The sequence below is a fragment of the Bos grunniens genome, chromosome 1 (assembly GCF_055505025.1).
Source record: "Bos grunniens cultivar Pamir isolate PY7600 chromosome 1, Bosgru_T2T1.0, whole genome shotgun sequence".
Classification (NCBI taxonomy): domain Eukaryota; kingdom Metazoa; phylum Chordata; class Mammalia; order Artiodactyla; family Bovidae; genus Bos; species Bos grunniens.
Genome location: NC_141165.1, coordinates 80,981,468 through 80,995,426, shown reverse-complemented (window position 1 = coordinate 80,995,426; position 13,959 = coordinate 80,981,468). Strand labels below are relative to the sequence as shown.

The 13,959-nt window shown below is 38.4% G+C and overlaps 1 long non-coding RNA gene across 1 annotated transcript in view; it reads left to right on the top strand.

The window, feature by feature from the left end:
• Positions 1–10,526, top strand: part of LOC147379749 (uncharacterized) — a 92,923-nt gene extending 82,397 nt beyond the window's left edge. The window contains exons 2-3 of the long non-coding RNA XR_015133967.1: positions 8,700–8,787; positions 10,317–10,526. This is a non-coding gene — a long non-coding RNA (uncharacterized LOC147379749). The remainder of the gene's footprint in view (positions 1–8,699; positions 8,788–10,316) is intronic.
• Positions 10,527–13,959: the final 3,433 nt, after the last annotated feature.

Below are 13,959 nucleotides of genomic sequence, written 5' to 3'. Positions count from 1 at the left end.
AAGAGGGGAAAGGGGGAATTAGATGAAGGGAGTAAAAAGGTACAGAATTTCAGTTATATAACAAATAAGTATTAGGGATATAATGTACAACATGATAAATATGGTTAATACTGTTGCGTGTTATACAGGGAAATTCTTGAGAGTAAACCTCATCACAAGGAATTTTCCCCTACTTTTTAATTTTGTATCTATATAAGATGACAAATGTCCACTATTATAGTAATCATTTCATGATGTTTGCAAGTCAAATCACTATACTATACATCATAAACTTATACAGTGCTGTGTGTAAATTATTTCATAATTTAACTGGAAGAGAAACAAAAAAAGAGGAAAAAGAAAGCTGAATTTAAATGTCCATGCACTCTCAAATCTCATATCTTTTAATTAGATTGTTTCAGATCAGATCAGTCGCTCAGTCGTGTCCGACTCTTTGCAACCCCATGAATCGCAGCACGCCAGGCCTCCCTGTCCATCACCAACTCCCGGAGTTCACTCAGACTCATGTTCATCGAGTCAGTGATGCCATCCAGCCATCTCATCCTCTGCCGTCCCCTTCTCCTCCTACCCCCAATCCCTCCCAGCATCAGAGTCTTTTCCTATGAGTCAACTCTTCACATGAGGTGGCCAAAGTACTGGAGTTTCAGCTTTAGCATCATTCCTTCCAAAGAACACCCAGGACTGATCTCCTTCAGAATGGACTGGTTGGATCTCTTTGCAGTCCAAGGGATTCTCAAGAGTCTTCTCCAACACCACCGTTCAAAAGCATCAATTCTTCAGCACTCAGCTTTCCTCACAGTCCAACTCTAACATCCATACATGACCACAGGAAAAACCATAGCCTTGACTAGACGAACCTTTTTTGGCAAAGCAATGTCTCTGTTTTTGAATATGCTATCTAGGTTGGTCATAACTTTCCTTCCAAGGAGTAAGCGTTTTTAATTTCATGGCTGCAGTCACCATCTGCAGTGATTTTGGAGACCCAAAAAATAAAGTCTGACACTGTTTCTACTGTTTCCCCATCTATTTCCCATGAAGTGATGGGACCAGATGCCATGATCTTCATTTTCTGAATGTTGAGCTTTAAGCCAACTTTTCACTGTCCACTTTCACCTTCATCAAGAGGCTTTTTAGTTCCTCTTCACTTTCTGCCATAAGGGTGGTGTCATCTGCATATCTGAGTTTATTGATATTTCTCCCGGCAATCTTGATTCCAGCTTGTGTTTCTTCCAGCCCAGCATTTCTCATGATGTACTCTGCATATAAGTTAAATAAACAGGGTGACAATATACAGTCTTGATGTACTCCTTTTCCTATTTGGAACCAGTCTGTTGTTCCATGTCCAGTTCTAACTGTTGATTGTTTATATCAAATTAGTCAGTCTTAAAGGGAATCAACCCTGAATACTCATTGGAAGGACTGATGCTGAAGATGAAGCTCCAGTATTTTGGTCACCTGATGTGAACAGTTGATTCATTGGAAAAGTCCTTGATGCTGGGAAAGATTGAGGGCAGAAAGAGAAGAGGGCATCAGAGGATGAGATGGCTGGATGGCATCACTGATGCAATGGACATGAACTTGGGCAAACTCTGGGAGATGGAAAGGAACAGGGGGCCTTTGCACTCCATGGGGTTGCAAAGAGTTGGATATGACCAAGTGACTGAAAAAGAGAACATAGTAACTTCAAATCCTCACTAGTATCCCTGTTTCAATTAATATTTATAAGAATTACAGTCAAGTTTCGAATGTAGACTTCAAGACAGAGAAGAAAAAAATATTTTATTTTATTTTCTCCTTCCTTTAGGGAAAGAATTAGTTGAAGACCTATTATGTATAGTATAATAGCCCCAACCAAATACTGCAAGAGATACAAAAATAATAAGTTATTACTAGCCATTGTACAATTCATACATGAAGTAAATGTCATTCCTAATGATCTTGGAGAGAGAGCAGTGAGCAGTTCTGAAGAGATATCTTAGTTTCCTGCCTAGGAATTGAACCTATGTAGCCAAAATGAAAACCAGGAATGCTAGCCACTACACCATCAGGGGTTAAAGTCTAGAAGTGACATGACTCTGACTCTTTCCCCATTTGAAAGCAAACATGTTTCAAGGAGGCAAAAATTGTACAAACAGGTACAAAGTTTATTATTAGAGACACTGTAAGGTGTGAGAGAGCACACAGAGAAGCAGTTTGTTTATTGAAGTTAGAAGCAAGGCAGAAATACACACCCAGAGAGAAAGGGTATGAGTGTTCTTTCTAACGATGAGGAACTCAGTAAAGAGGTGATTTAAATCACTTATATGGGCTTCAGTGGTAAAGAATCCTTCTGCAAAGCAGGAGACGCAGGTTCAATCCATGGGTCAAGAAGATCCCCTGGAGAGGAAATGGCAGTGCAGTCCAGTATTCTTGCCTGGGAAATCGCATGGACAGAGGAGCCTGGTGGGATACAGTCCATGGGGTCCAACACAAAAGAGCTGGACATGACTTAGAGGCTGAGCACAAAGCATGAAATCACTTATATAGGACAGTTCTTCTGGGTCTTTGATTGGCCAAAGATATTACCTTGACCTCAAGAGCGGTCATCTTATCTCTTTACCTCAGCAGAGCTCAGCTTCCGTGACTAGCTTTGTTCTTGAAGTATCTGGGTGAAAACAAGATTTAATTTTACACTTGGCAAACCAGTTGTTCAGCCCAGGGGTCCATCCGTCTCTTAACTCACTGTGACGTTCACAATACTTAATATGATTACTCAGAAGAAATATTTTCAGAAAGCTAAAAGTTCTATTTGTTTTTAATAACCTTTTGTATGCTAGAAACTTATGCTGACCTCAAAGATCTTCAAGAACATAAATATTGAACAAGTATAAAGTTTCAGTTATGCAAGCTGATTAAATTCTGGAGATTTGCTGTCCAACATTGTGCCTATAGTTAACAGTACTGTATTGAACAATTAAAAGTTTGTTAAGAGGATAATTTTTATGTTAAGTATTTTTGCTCATAATTAAAAAAAAAAAATTCTCGAGAGAGGGAAAGAATTGATCAGGAAGATCAAGTCTATGCCCTATGGTCAAAATGCAGCATCATCTTCCATTTTCTGAGGCTTGTGACCATTAGTTTCAGTTTACTGCATCTCAACTTCTGTTCAGTCATAGCTAAAATTCCAAAACTAAAATATTTACTATTTTTATGACTCTATGATTTGACCCTAGTAATAGGGTTTGGGCATTTCTACAAGTGGCATTATTCTATTTTCTTTGTAGAAACATGGAAAGTGAATTCTTGTTAATTCTGGCACAAAGTATTTGCTGAGATATTTTTTGACTGACTGAATGTATGAATGAGTGAGCCAATAAATTATACCTTATAATCATCCACTAACATGTACTTAATTCTGGATACTCTTGGGCATAGACCTCAGAGACCAAGTCAGGTTTTCTTCTCTCTGTTTCTAATTGGAATAAACCTTTAAATAAATTTCTTAGAGTGATCAAAAAAGGCATTTGAGCTGGGCCTTGGAGTTCTCAGTTAAGAAGGAATGGAGTGAAGTAGAAGTATTCCAGGTCAATAATATATCAAACACTGAGGTATAAAGGGAAAAATACCAGACTGCGCCTAGGTGGACAGTGCAGAGTAGTATAAAACCTAATTCTGTTTTTATGTAGTTTTGAAATTATACCATTGAGCCCCTGAAATATGAAGTTCACATTAACATTAATTCTGCCAAAGATTTTATGAGTGAGAAGGCAGCAAGCCCTGAAAGTGATGATTTAGAAGAAGTTTGATGATTCTTAATGGTCATGTGAAGAGCTGACTCATTGGAAAAGACTCTGATGCTGGGAGGGATTGGGAGCAGGAGGAGAAGGGGACGACAGAGGATGAGATGGCTGGATGGCATCACCCACTCGACGGACGTGAGTCTGAGTGAACTCCGGGAGTTGGTGATGGACAGGGAGGCCTGGTGTGCTGCGATTCATGGGGTCGCAAAGAGTTGGACACGACTGAGCAACTGAACTGAACTGAACTGAACTGAATGGTTAAGGAAAAGGTGAGCAACAAGGACCTCAGCTGGAAATATGTGTCTACCAAAAAACTCTGTGGTGGTAATTATATGTATTTTTAGTAATGTTTAGTAAGATTTATATAAGTTTCATATAGTATTTAAAGAGTTTTTCTATATTGAAGGAGCTTATATTTTGTTAAGTAGGAGGAATTTGTATTTTATTAGCAAAATATCTATATGTATATACATATACAAATATAATGATTTACAGATTACTTAGCAATTTCATATTTACCACTCCATTTTAATTTTATAATAATTTTAAAAAAAAAATCACAGTAACTCTCTAATAGGCTCAATTTTATTATAAAAGGCCAGAAATTGTTTTATAAAAACAATTAAACACTGGTGTATTCACTTACTTCATTGATTTTTAAAGTTTTCATCCAAGTAATACATGGACATGTTTAAAAGCAACAGCACTGTGCCCCAATCCCACACCAAATTCTTAAAGGCAAAGATTTCTAGCTTATTTTTATTGTTTATTATATTAATTACCTCCATAAAAACTATGTATGCACAACTGTTCTTTGTTTTATGAAAATGTGTTCAATGTCTATGGTCTTCCTTCTATAAAAAAGATTTAGTATATTTAAACCACCTTCTCATCTCCTCTTCTTATGTACTTCTAATGTAGCTGTATCACTTTATTCTTTTGGCTACATTTTTATCATTAGGAAGTATTCAGTTCAGTTCAGTTCAGTTGTTCAGTTGTGCTGACTCTTTGCAACTCCATGGACCGCAGCACGCCAGACCTCCCTGTCCATCACCAACTCTGGGAGCTTACTCAAATTCATGTCCATCCAGTCAGTGATGCCATCCAACCATCTCATCCTATGTCATCCCCTTCTCCTCCTGCCTTCAATCTTTCCCAGCATGAGGGTCTTTTCAAATGAGTCAGCTCTTCATATTAGGTGGCCAAAGTATTGGAGTTTCAGCTTCAACATATTAAAGATATGCAAAATAGACCACAAATTAGTATATCAAATATATATGTGACCACTACACAGCTTAACAAATAAAATATTGACAATACATTGAAATCTTCTGTATAAACCTTATAATAACAGTCTCCTTCTTTCTTCCCTCATGGTAACCACGTCTTAAATTTTGCATTTGTTATTCTCATATGAATATTTTTATTAATACCTATACATCATCTTCGGAGAAGGCAATGGCACCCCACTCCAGCACTTTTGCCTGGAAAATCCCATGGACGGAGGAGCCTGGTGGGCTGCAGTCCATGGGGTTGCTAGAGTCGGACACGATTGAGCGACTTCACTTTCACTTTTCACTTTCATGCATTGCAGAAGGAAATGGCAACCCACTCCAGTGTTCTTGCCTGGAGAATCCCAAGGACGGGGGAGCCTGGTGGGCTGCCGTCTATGGGGTCGCACAGAGTCGGACACGACTGAAGCGACTTAGCAGCAGTAGCAGTAGCATACATCATCTTATTCAAAAGTCATCTGCATTTTGGAATTTAGAACTTTTGGCATTTTAAAAATTGTACCTTTATAGATACTACATATTACATGACACTCCTTGAAGAGTCTGGAGCAAACCCTACAGTCAAAATATTTTAATATTTCTATAAGAAAAGGTATAGCTATCCATAATAAATATGTTAAAGTTTATAAATAACTTCATGTTATTTTGGTCATATTTTATCATCAAGTGAGTTAAGAGTAAGTAAAATTTTGTAGCCAGTTGATTTAGAGGAAAACAAACTTCTGATTTTCAGAGCTTTAAAGATTTTGGAATTAATAAATATAATATTATGAACTTGTATTAATGAATGTATTTATTAATAAATTACTAATGCATTTATTCTTCTCCTCAGCCCATGAAGTGAGGATACCAGCACCCCTCCAATTCTCATGGTTTTCCCAATTTCCCACCTCCCCTGCCCTCTCTGGTTTGGTGACACTTGAATTCTGTATAATCATAAGTGTGTTTGCATTTCCATGTCTATAGGTGAATTCTAAAAGTGGCATCTGAACAGAATGTTTTTCATTGCTTTGATTATGTGAATATGGATCATGCAGAGCAGTGATCACATCCATGATCCTATCATTTTTAAGTATATCTTGTTTCATTGAGAAATATATTCTTAACTTCATCCAAACTTTCCATCCAAATATGTTTCCCATCAGCTCCCTATGATTCTTGAAACTCTATCAGATTAAAAATTGACCCCTTCCTTGCTGCTGCTGCCTTTTTTGTGTGAGGCAAACTCCTCTGTGCAATTTTAACTTTTGTTTCTAGTTTCCCCTGACATCTGTACCTACTCCTCCATCTGCATTTAGAAACTTATTGAAATATCTCATTTACTAATGACCCTGAGTTGTATTTTTCTATTTATGTTGTGCCGTGTTGTGCTGAGTCACTCAGTCATGTCCAACTCTTTGTGACCCCATGGACTATAATCCACCAAACTCCTCTGTCCATGGGGACTCTTCATGCAAGGATACTGGAGTGGGTTGCCATGCCTTCTTCCAGGGGATTGTCCCAACCCAGAGACTGAACCCAGGTCTCCTACATTGCAGGCAGATTGTTTACCATCTGAGCCACCAGGGCAACCCAAGAATACTGGAGTGGGTAGCCTATCCCTTCTTCAGGGGATCTTTCTGACCCAGCAATCAAACTGGGATCTCTTGCATTGCAGGCGGATTCTTTACCAGCTGAGCTCCCAGGGAAGTCCAATACCTATATAGAAAAATAATGTTTTCTATATATAAAAATCACTATTATTTTATGGTGGTATCTGAAAAGAGAGAAAATAAATTTATATTGATAGCTTACTATTTCTAATAAGAATTTCTAAATGACCAAAACTGTAGAGGATCATATTACCCAGGAGTAAGATGCCAAGGTACAGGGCTCAAAACAATAGTTTAGATTTTTAAGTGTTGGGGAATTTAATACAGTAAACAATAAAAGTACAATAAAAAGATGCACTTTGAAAATATGGGTAAATGAAAATTATTTCTACTTTCTCATAGATAAATTAAAACTTGAAACTGATTCTTGATTCTAGGGTTATTTTATTTTGACACAATATAAGAAAGCACAAGTATATAATTAAGAAAACAAAAGTATAAAATAAATGAATTCAGTAAAAAAAAAAAATCATAGTTACACATTTCCATTGGTGATTTGGAGTGAAGGCAGAATTTCTGAGTTCCTAACTACACAGCTAAGTTAATTTAAATAGGTAACTTAGAGGAGGCTATTCAGAAAACATTAATTTAAGAAGTAAAGGAGTTGCTGTTGACATCTCACTCACATTCTCTTATCTTCCCGCTCAGTGTATACCTGCTCCACTTACAGAATGTGTACATCTTTATCAGAGAGCTAAAGCCTCTTTGTTCAACCATGCAGCAGTTCAGAAATGCAAGCGTGATGGAAATTGATACGTAAATCTTTCAGCTTCTGTTAGGGACTGCATGTTTGCATCCTTTCAAAATTCATAATGTTAAAGCCTTAACTTCCAGTGTGATTGTATTTGGAAATGGGACCTTTGAGGAGGTGATAGAAGTTGAGTGAGATCTAATCTGATAGACACAGTGCTCTGATAACAAGAAGAAGAGATGGCAGAGATCTCTTTCAGCCTATGCTCAAAAGAAAGGCCATATGAGGACAGAGTAGCCATCTGCAAGCCAGGAAGAAAGCTTTCACCAGAAACTGAACCCTGCGTGAACCTTGACTTCCGGCTTCCTAGTTTCCAGAACTGCAACAAACAAGTGTGTGATGTTTAAGCCACTAGTCTTGTTACCATGGTTCAGTGGTAAGGAGTCTGCCTGCCAGTGCAGGAGACACAGGAGATATGGGTTCCATGCCTGGATAGGAAAGACCCCCTGGAGGAGGAAATGGCAACCCACTATAGTATTCTTGCCTGGGAAATTCCATGGGCAGAGGAGGTTGGCAGGCTGCAGTCCATGGAGTCAACTAAGCACATAGCACATATCTACATACATTTTGTTATTATCTTCTATCAGTTTGAGCCAGTCCCTTGAGAGGTATGTGTTCCATGCTGATTATCAGTTTCTCCACTGAGACTGTTTACATTGGGCTTGGAGACTTATGTTTTGTTGGCCACTGTCAGCCTGGTAGGCTGCAGTCTATGGGGTCGCTAAGTCAGACATGACTGAGCGCCTTCACTTTCACTTTTCACTTTCATGCATTGGAGAAGGAAATGGCAACCCACTCCAATGTTCTTGCCTGGAGAATCCCAGGGACGGGGGAGCCTGGTGGGCTGCCATCTATGGGGTTGCACAGAGTTGGACACGACTGAAGCTACTTAGCAGCAGCAGCAGTAACCCATGTCACTATTTCCTTCAATTCCCCTTTCACTCTAATTTTTATCTGAGGTTCTGCTTTTGGAGTAACCCAAACAAGGACAAGAATCATACACACAGTTCAGGTCTTTTGAAATTGTTAATGCTTGTGAAGGCTTAGGGATTAGGGGGTTGGGCAAGGACAGAGGAGGCAGGCAAGAAGACTTTAGCTTTAGCTTACTTTATCCATATGCCTTATTTCCAAAGGCCTCAAAAGTAAATAGCGTTTTAAAAAAGCCATACCCCATTATTCCTCAATGTCCAGGTCCTAAGGAGTAAATTATTTTTCTCTCTTTTAGGGCTTTGGAATGGGAAATGCAACAAGAAGTCTAACATAAATTGTATTTAACAAGAAAGATGGAAAATAACCATCTTTGATGCAAAAAGGTATTGTCCAGTTGAATAATAATGTTATTTGATATTCACAGAGAAAGACAGTTTTAGGGGTAGAGAAATATATGATTTTAATAATGCCCGAAATACTGAATGTGCTGGAGTTTTTATAAAGATAGATCTTTGAATTTATGTCAATGAATTGCTTGGATAAATTCTATCAAAAATATAAGTCACTGAGTGGAACCTCTCAATTTATCAACCAGTTTATCTCTATATGGTTAAGGAATGACCCAGGTAAAGAAGCAGCCAATACATCATGCTTGCCTTTCTAACTGAAATCCAGGCTTTGTTTCTTGTCCTTGGATCATCTATCTCTATATCTTCTTAGTCTTTCTCAGGAATAGCACCTTCTTTCCTTTATTACTCTTTTGCTCCTTCTACTCGCCTTTCTTCCAGATTGCTTACCTTAGAATCAGTACTTGAGTAATTCATACTTGAGAAAGAAAAGAAAGATAAGCGCTAAGTCGTGTCTGACTTGCGAACCCATGGACTGTAGACTGCCAGGCTCCTCTGTCCAGGGGATTCTCCAGGCAAGAATACTGGAGTGGGCTGCCATTTCCTTCTCCAAGGGATCTTCCCAACCCAGGAATCAAACCCAGGTATCCTGCATTGTAGGCAGATTCTTTACCAACTGAGCTATGCGGGAAGCCCTCTCATACTTTGAGAGTCAAATGGAAACTTTCATTTGTGGGATTCCAAGTGCTATTTAAAAATTTTCCATTAAAATTATCCAAGGCCTTCCTAATTACATTGGTTACAGGGTTTTATTTGATAAAATACCACTATTCAAAAGAAGCAAATAGAAAGAAGGCTATTTGGCTGGTTATTGACAATAAGAGCCTGTTGTCTGTGTTCAAGACTAGTAATAATCTACTGTTATAGAGTTTATTAATTCCACTAAAGCCTTTAATATAAGCTCATATTAATTGTATCTTTAAGCTTCATTCCTCAGCTTAGCAATGCTGAAATTTCCTAATTGGAATCTGGGCTGTAATTATAATTTACTTAGCTGGAATTTATGAAGTATGTTGCCTCTCATAATTCTTAAAGTTGAATCCCAAGTCAAAACTTTTGAAAAAAAAAAAAAACTTTTGAAAGAGAGGCATGAGGCAGGCTGACCTATACTTGGAAGATGCTGTCATTTTATATGTAATAACATATTATTTTATATGTATTATAAAATAATACATTTTATATGTAATATATGAAGATATGGGCATTGGGTATTTATATTCTTGTGATGCTGTCTGTGTGAGTAAATGTTCCTTTTCAAATTTATTAAGAAAAAAAGCTTATGAATTCAGTAACTAAAAGTTGGGAAGATTCTTAAAAATGTTCAAAATGTGGGACTTACCTGGCAGCCCAGTCTATGCAGGTTTGATCCTTGGTTGGGAAATAGGATCCCACAGGCTGTGGTGTGACCAAAAAAAAAAAGTTCAAAATGTAAAATTTTTTGGAGAAGAGCTCCTTTTGTTTATTTTATACTTCTTCACAATCACCTTATACATTATTTTTTTCAGATGAGGAAAATACCAGCAAGGACTCAGACAAAAATATTTTAAATCAAACTGACATGTGTGCTTCACCATCAGCATGTAAGAAGTTGAAGTCAATAGCATGAACTGTTTCTAGAAAATGCATTTATCACTGATAGAGTTGTGTTAGATGCATCATGATGCTAAAAATTTCATGTCACAGATTTGACCTCTATAAAGGTATCTGCTGGCTTCTCCCAATCGTATTATTCAAAACATAGGCTAGTTAAGATAGTGATATTCTTGTGGCAAAGAACCATGATTATAATTCAAAGAACAAGCATTTCTGACAGTAGATTAGAAATTTTCTCCAAGTGAAAGGATACTAAAGTTAGCTAATTTGATTATCTTAAATGATATTTATATAATCCCATCAAGACCATCCCAATGGAAAAGATGTGCAAAAAAGCAAAATGGCTGTCTGGGGAGGCCTTACAAATAGCTGTGAAAAGAATAGAAGTGAAAAGCAAAGGAGAAAAGGAAAGATATAAGCATCTGAATGCAGAGTTCCAAAGAATAGCAAGAAGAGATAAGAAAGCCTTCTTCAGTGATCAATGCAAAGAAATAGAGGAAAACAACAGAATGGGAAAGACTAGAGATTTCTTCAAGAAAATCAGAGATACCAAAGGAACATTTCATGCAAAGATGGGATCAATAAAGGACAGAAATGGTATGGACCTAACAGAAGCAGAAAATATTAAGACGAGATGGCAAGAATACACAGAAGAACTGTACAAAAAAGATCTTCATGACCCAGATAATCACGATGGTGTGATCACTGACCTAGAGCCAGACATCCTGGAATGTGAAGTCAAGTGGGCCTTAGAAAGCATCACTATGAACAAAGCTAGTGGAGGTGATAGAATTCCAGTTGAGCTATTCCAAATCCTGAAAGATGATGCTGTGTAAGTGCTACACTCAATATGCCAGCAAATTTGGAATACTCAGCAGTGGCCACACGACTGGAAAAGGTCAGTTTTCATTCCAATCCCAAAGAAAGGCAATGCCAAAGAATGCTCAAACTACTGCACAATTGCACTCATCTCACATGCTAGTAAAGTAATTCTCAAAATTCTCCAAGCCAGGCTTCAGCAATATGTGAACCGTGAACTTCCAGATGTTCAAGCTGGTTTTAGAAAAGGCAGAGGAACCAGAGATCAAATTGCCAACATCTGCTGGATCATGGAAAAAGCGAGAGAGTTCCAGAAAAACATCTATTTCTACTTTATTGACTATGCCAAAGCCTTTGACTGTGTGGATCACAATAAACTGTGGAAAATTCTGAAAGAGATGGGAATACCAGACCACCTGATCTGCCTCTTGAGAAATTTGTATGCAGGTCAGGAAGCAACAGTTAGAACTGGACATGGAACAACAGACTGGTTCTAAATAGGGAAAGGAGTACGTCAAGGCTGTATATTGTCACCCTGTTTATTTAACTTATGTACAGAATACATCATGAGAAACGCTGGGCTGGAAGAAGCACAAGCTGGAATCAAGATTGCTGGGAGAAATATCAATAAACTCAGATATGCAGATGACACCACCCTTATGGCAGGAAGTGAAGAGGAACTCAAAAGCCTCTTGATGAAAGTGAAAGTGGAGAGTGAAAAAGTTGGCTTAAAGCTCAACATTCAGAAAACGAAGATCATGGCATCTGGTCCCATCACTTCATGGGAAATAGATGGGGAAACAACGTCAGACTTTATTTTTCTGGGCTCCAAAATCACTACAGATGGTGACTGCAGCCATGAAATTAAAAGATGCTTACTCCTTGGAAGGAAAGTTATGACCAACCTAGATAGCATATTCAAAAGCAAAGACATTACTTTGCCAACAAAGGTCCGTCTAGTCAAGGCTATGGTTTTTCCTGTGGTCATGTATGGATGTGAGAGTTGGACTTTGAAGAAGGCTGAGCGCCGAAGAATTGATGCTTTTGAACTGTGGTGTTGGAGAAGACACTTGAGAGTCCCTTGGACAGAGATCCAACCTGTCCATTCTGAAGGAGATCAGCCCTGGGATTTCTTTGGAAGGAATGATGCTAAAGCTGAAACTCCAGTACTTTGGCCACCTCATGCGAAGAGTTGACTCAGTGGAAAAGACTCTGATGCTGGGAGGGATTGGGGGCAAGAGGAGAAGGGGACGACAGAGGATGAGATGGCTGGATGGCATCACTGACTGGATGGACATGAGTCTGAGTGAACTCCGGGAGTTGGTGATGGACAGGGAGGCCTGGCGTGCTGCGATTCATGGGGTCGCAAAGAATTGGACACGACTGAGCGACTGATCTGACCTGATCTGATCTGATCTGAGTGTGTAAATGATAAATACATGGAGAATATACCATAGGTACATTCAGAACTATACATTTAAAGAAAGTGAAAGTGAAGTCGCTCAGTCATGTCCGACTCTTTGCAACTCCATGTACTGTAGTCTACCAGGCTACTCCATCCATGGCATTTTCCAGGCAAGATTATTAGAGTGGGTTGTCATTTCCTTCTCCAGGAGATCTTCATGACCCAGGGATTGAACCCGGGTCTCCCTCATTGTAGGCAGACACTTTACCATCTGAGCCAACAGGAAAGCAAATAGCAAAATCTGAATAGGATAGAGATATTGTTTTATATAGCTTACTTTCTCTTACTTTAGAATTATGGGATGGGGAAGAGAGCAAATACTGGCTTCTGGTTTAAAATGTATGGGCAATTCAAGCTTGGTATACTTTTCTGTTACTGCTGCCATCCATAATAGGTAACTATAGTTTACTGAATATAATGATAGACCAAGCTTTAAGCAAAACACATTACCTAATTCTCATGTTCTTGAGCAACAAGTAAAGGTAGAGTTCAGATACTAAGTAACTTTTCTGTGTGTATATTTTACTAGATAATGGTATATCTAGGTTTGGAACAGCATTTCTGAGTGACAAAGAATTTTGAATAGAGGGAGATAAAATTGCTACACCATCGATTATAAGAATCAAATAAAATGATGTGTCTGAATAATTTTTGTAAATACAAAGAATGAAACAGCACTGTTAATGTCCTGCTTAAAGAAGACACACATAGACTGGTCAATAAGTGTACGTGTGCTAAGTCGTTTCAGCTGTCTGATTCTGTGACCCTAGGACCAGAGCCCATCAGGCTCCTCTGTTCATGGGATTCTCCAGGCAAGAATATTGGAGTGGGTTGCCATGCCCTTCTCCAGGGGATCTTCCCAACTCAGGAATCAAACCTGCTTCTTTTGCATCTCCTGCATTGCAGTGGGTTCTTTACCACTAGAGCCACTGGGGAAGCCCATGGTCAGTAAGACGTGCACAAATACAAGGTGAAGTGTAAATGCCAAGAGAAAGGGACAGAGAATGTGCCACTGGGTCCCAAGGAGGAACCAGTCCCTCCAGATAGGGTAAAGGAAAGTTAAACAAAGTGCTACTATTTTTAGCCAAATATGACTATTAAAAAACAGAGTAGGTAAAGTCTGTGCTGATTAAAGGAAAATACTGAAGGAAAGCTTCTATTTAATACATTTAGTTCTTTAGTTCTGTATTTTGTGTTGTAAGAGACATAAAGAAATTGCAAATAAAGCCCAGGATTTCAGGATGGGAACTCGTTTATTGAAGAAGTGACTT